The sequence below is a fragment of the Saccostrea echinata genome, unplaced genomic scaffold, assembly GCF_033153115.1.
Source record: "Saccostrea echinata isolate AGI-Se365-2 ecotype Australia unplaced genomic scaffold, CSIRO_AGI_Sech_v1 ptg000009l, whole genome shotgun sequence".
NCBI classification, from domain to species: Eukaryota; Metazoa; Mollusca; class Bivalvia; order Ostreida; family Ostreidae; genus Saccostrea; species Saccostrea echinata.
In genome coordinates this window covers 23758171-23763932 of record NW_026889758.1, presented here as the reverse complement: position 1 = coordinate 23763932, position 5762 = coordinate 23758171, and positions in this window count along the sequence as shown.

Below are 5762 nucleotides of genomic sequence, written 5' to 3'. Positions count from 1 at the left end.
ATACAAGCTGCGTGTGAACTTGAAAAAATGAATTCTTTATGGAACGTGTTTCTCATTGTGGACATAAAATAGACAGTGAGTGTCTGAACAAAACACAATTTAAGATTGAAGCAGTTGTCAATGCGCCAAAGCCAAAGAATATTTTGCAGATGCGACCATTTTTGGCATTGTTAACTATTACGCCAGTTTTGCCTAACCTTTCAAGTCTGTTGTACCCATTAAACCAACTACTGTCCAAGAACCGGAAGTGGTCTTGGTTTAGCGACTGTGACAAGGCGTTTTCTGAAATCAAAGAGCTGATTATCTCTGATGAGATTCTGACTCATTACGACCCACAGCGAGAGGTGCTGTAAGCATGTGATGCTTCACCTTATTGTTTAGGGTGCGTCTTATCCCATGTCATGGATGACATATCAGATCTAGAGAGACCAATAGCAGATGCATCTCGCTCATTTCGGTAGAGCGCTCGCTCCGTGATCGGAAGGTCTGTGTTTGAATCAAGGCCGCGACTGACCTAAGTCGATAAAAAATAGGTAGCAACTGTTCCTTCGCCAAGCGCTCGGCACTTTGAAGTGAAAGTTGCGGACCCTTCGGATGAGACCTTAAAAACCGAGGCCCCGTGTCACGGTAGGCGTTGGCACGATTCAGAGCCCTCACTGGTCAAAAGCCCTGAGTGTAGAGAAAAGGTCTATCACCGGTATATGGTGACGTCTCGATATGAGTGAAAAATTCTTGAACGGGACGTAAAACAACATACAATCAATCAATCGCTCATTGTCGCCAGCAGAGCGGAACTATTCACAGATAGATCGTGAAGCGCTGGAGATACTAAATGGTGTGAAAAGTTTTCATATCTATAAGAGAGACACTCTTTTTTGACCGATCATCGTCTTGTGTCGATTTTAAATTCCAGCAAAGGTGTATCAGTCACCACAGCAGCACGCATGCAGAGATATACTCTGTTCTTATCAGTGTATGATTATGATATTAGGTACAAATTGCCAAAGCGTATGGTAATGTGGATAGTCTGACTAGGTTATCACTATCTGGCTGTAATTACTGGGATACTTAAAGTTGAAGTATCCTCCACAATTTGAAACATTACCAATCACTTATGACCGTATTAAATAGGAAATTGGACGTGATCCTGTTACTGTAAAAGTATATGATTATACTTTGTATGGATAGAACTTTTCAGTGAAAGCAGATAATAGGGAACTTTATCCTACTTTGCGCGTAAAGACGGGTTAAATTCACAATGGATGTTTGTTATGGGGTATGAGAGTTGTCGTTCCAATGAAATATGGAAATAAAGAACAGTAATAAAATACTCAAAAGTCCTTTGAAACAATATAATTCCGGAGCAGAGCAAACACACACACACATCAGAGGTGGAATCAGGTGCCATGGAGGAATAAGCATCCCTTGTCGACCGGTCACACTCGCCGTGTACGCATTGTCATGATCAGACAAACAGAAAAGTCCGTAGACAATTCAGTGTTTAAATAATGGCCTAACAATTAGTATGAAAAACATCGTCAGCAATCGGTTTAATGGTAAATTGTACGTGCTGACAAGGTCATTGTATCGAGCATAGAACTTGCGTAATGATTACTTTAAACGAAACTGTTGATATCTTTGTTTTCATCAACTTGTTTGTCAATATTTCGCCTCGTTTTCGAAATTGTTCGTACGTGAAGCATATGCATCAAATCAACTGAAAGTAAAAATTAAAAAAAAAATAATAGAAATAAAAAAAAAAGTCAAGTAAAATATCCAAATGTAAAACAGATGTTTGAGACTCTGTGGTATCTTTTATTTCAAGTTCACTGGGATATATCGAGATGACATATGAATGGAAGTAACTACTTTTTATTGATGATACGTCGTCGTTATATCTAAATGACCGTTCACGGTAGCTCAGTCGGTAGACCGCTCGCTCCGTGATCGGGAAGTCGTGAGTTCGAATCTCGGCCGCGACTGACCTAAGTCGATAAAAAATGGGTAGCAACTGTTCCTTCGCCATGCGCTCGGCACTTTGAAGTGAAAGTTGCGGGTCCTTCGGATGAGACCTTAAAACCGAGGCCCCGTGTCACGGCAGGCGTTGGCACGATTCAGATCCCTCACTGCTCAATGGCCCTGGGTACCGAGTAAAGGTCAAAATTTGAAGCCCTTCACCAGTATATGGTGACGTCTCCATATAAGTGAAAAATTCTCGAATGGGACGTTAAACAACATACAGCCAACTATATCTAAATGTCGATGGCCACAACTGTGTTCTTTTTATTTTGAATAAATTCTGCTTTTTATAAATACAAAAATAGGTCTGCCAATAATGTGGCACAGAAACTTAACCATAGGAATTCCGACATATTGTTGGAAGACCTTAGGCTAATATCCAAAAACTACATAGATATTGTCAATCAGAAATCCAAGCATCTAGCTAGTCCTGACAGCAATGAATGACCAATGAATAGCTTTGCACGTGACTTTCCAGTAGTTGAATGTGGTGCGTTGCGGTAGACCAGTAAAAAGTTGGATAATTTTGTTTCCACAGAACCCATCCTTCTTGCTCGACTTCATTGCGGACTTGAAAGTTTGTACAAAAGTGAAACGTCCTGCTTATACGTTTGAACTTGGATGATGAAATATATAAAGATAACGAACAGTATTCAGGCTCAAAAGTCCATCAAACAAAACAAAATAGGAGCAGAGCAAACACGGACCTCCAAACATCAGAGGTGGGATCAGGTGCCATGGAGGAGTAAGCATCCCCTGCCGACCGGTCACACCCGCCGTGTGCTCCTTGTCATAATCGGGAAATAACGGAAAAATCCGTCGACAATTCAGTGTGTAAATAATGGCCTAACAATTAGTATGAAAAACGTCAGTCAGCATTTGACTCAATGATAAATTGTATTTGCTGACAAGGTCATTGTATTGACCATAGAACTTACGAAATGATGACTTTAAACGAGACAGCTGATATTCTTGTTTCATCAACTTGTTTGTCAATAATTTACCTCGTTTTAGAAATTGTACATACGTAGAGCATGCTCTTGCGCATCGAATCAACTGAGAGATATATATCCCGTATGCAGGTGATGAAGGTATATTGCTGCATAAGTAAGGGAAGTTGACGATTGAACAGTTAAAGTCATCACGTTTATCATAAAGCTTGGTTGTTAGATTACCATTAACGTCTTATTCAAGTAAAATATCCAAATATGAAACAGATGTGTCAGACTCTGTGGTATCTTTTATCTCAAGTTCACAAGGATATATCGTATCGACATAAGAATGGAAATAACCATTGTTTATTGACAATACGTCGTCGATATATCTAAATGTCGAGTTGAAGGCCACAGCAAGTGTTTTCTTTATTCATTAGTATGAACAAAGTTTACAAATTCCTCTGCAGTAAACTGAGATCCATTATAACAGTACTAACTAACACATTAGGAACAATTCTTTACAAACATACTTCTCAAGACTTCAGTAATATTGTGGGATGTCGTCTCGTGGATCATTATGACCTCGGGCCATTTGGAGTGTGCATCTCACGCTTGGGTTAATGCTAAATGTAATGGTAATGCATTGCAATGCACTACTTGAACTCAAAGTAATGCTAGTAATGTGTAACAGTAGGTGCTGGCACGAAAAAGATCCCTCACTGCTCAATGGCCGTAAGTGCCAAGTATAGGTCAAAATATGCAGCTCTATACCGGCAAGTGATGGAGTCTCCATATGAGTGAAAAATTCTCGAGAGGGATGTTGAACAACAAACAACCCAAAAAAAACATTACCCTCCGATGTACTTGCATACAAATATACGGCAGTATCAATTAAATAGGAAATGTAAGGAAAATAAATGAATAAAATAAAGAAGACATTCTATCCAAGTTAAAGCTGAACACGACTCGTAAATAGACATACGCCATTTTCGATATTACTATCTTAGATATCAGCACCAGGGTATACTCTTCGCATTCGTTACACCTGACTGCTTTATTGTCACGGGTATCGGCGTGGAATGGCGACCCGTGTTCGTGCCGGTTATCTTGCATTCCCTTTGTTTACATTTTATTGCAGTTACGTATATTTGTGTTTGTTTTTATACTGCATTGACCTGTGCAACTGTTGTAAGTGTCTTTGGTATCTTACTCTCCTGCATTAGAAACACAGTTATTTTTGTCGCTACCAAGTGCTGTATAGCATACGTCCGTCTACACCGGAGACGATTGATTACACTGAACAGTGACCAAGTGAGCGGCTCTATATATAGGGGTCCTCAGATACAGCTCAAGTCCAATCGAATATGGCGGACACATTCTTTTTATGAAGCGTGTTCAGCTTTAATGGCCTCTTATAAATATCTGCAAATGATATTGTATTTCATTATAGAATACATTTACGAAATGACGTCACATCGACAAGTGCATTGCGGTCAGTGACTTGTTTATACCTTGCTATTGGGGATTTAAGTAAAGACAAAACAGCATGTTATAGTAAGTTTTTATGTAGTTTGATGGTCTCCTACAGTTAAAAATAGCGAATCATTTCATTTTGTGGTATTCTAAGAATTGTTGGTTTTGTATGATGTCACAGTTAATATTTCCTATAAAAATTATGCTCAGCCCTCTTTTTGTAGCCTTAACTGTGCTGCGAAGTTTGTTTGTATGTTGTTTAACGTCCCTCTCGAGAATTTTTCACTCATATGAAGTAGCTACTGTAGTCCTCTTGAAAGTCGATGTCAATTTCTTGTTTCTGTCCCTACCAAATATCCTCACAGTTTTCTCAGCGACTACTCAGCGCAGATGCTTTAGAACAATCTTTGTTTAGGCATGCCATATGGTGGGATTCATTTTTGTATCATTTCGATGTCAACAAGAGAGGATATATTAACATCAGAGCGGGGGTATTACTTGTGAGCAAAGACTTCTTGGATTTTTCTGTACACTACTAACTCCTGTGGGTGCGCAGTCCTATTGGTGTATTATGCGCCTTATAGCTGCAAACTACTGTGCCAATTTAGCTGCATGTACCCCAGATGGCTTTCATTATAAAGGTGACATAGGCCAGTTTTCAGGTGTTTGTAAGGTTTATTTATGAATATATTGTGGTTTTATTTTTGGTGAGTCTCGCGTGGTTGCACACAAAACCTTGAATGAGGTCGCTTATTTACTTTCCCTAATCTACTATAAGTCAGATTTAGATCCTCTTAACGTTTAAAACATTGACCGAATAACTTGAGATAACACTTGATTGACAAAACTTATTTAACCCTCATTATCTAATTTGCATATACATGTACAGTAACCTTCTTTTATAAAGTATTCGTTTATAAAGTCTATATATTTCACTGGAAAAAACACCGCTTACAACGTATTTGTATATAAACGTAGTATCGCTTATAAAATAATAGAAATTTTGTCCCTTTACGTAATTACGTAGTCTGACAGCTGGTTTCACACTTTTTCTATCATCTTGGTCACTATGGATTAGTCACGGATTGTTGACTTCATAGCTGCTCCGTAATGAGTGTTTTTCTAACTCCGTAATGAGTTTTTTCTAACAAGGTTTGGGTCCTTCGGATGAGACCTTAAAAACCGAGGCAGGCGTTGGCACGATAAAGATCCCTCACTGCTCAATGGCCCTGAGTGCCGAGTAAAGGTCAAAATTTGAAGCCCTTCACCAGTATATGGTAACGTCTTTATATCAGTGAAAAATTCTCGAATGGGACGTAAAACAACATACAATCA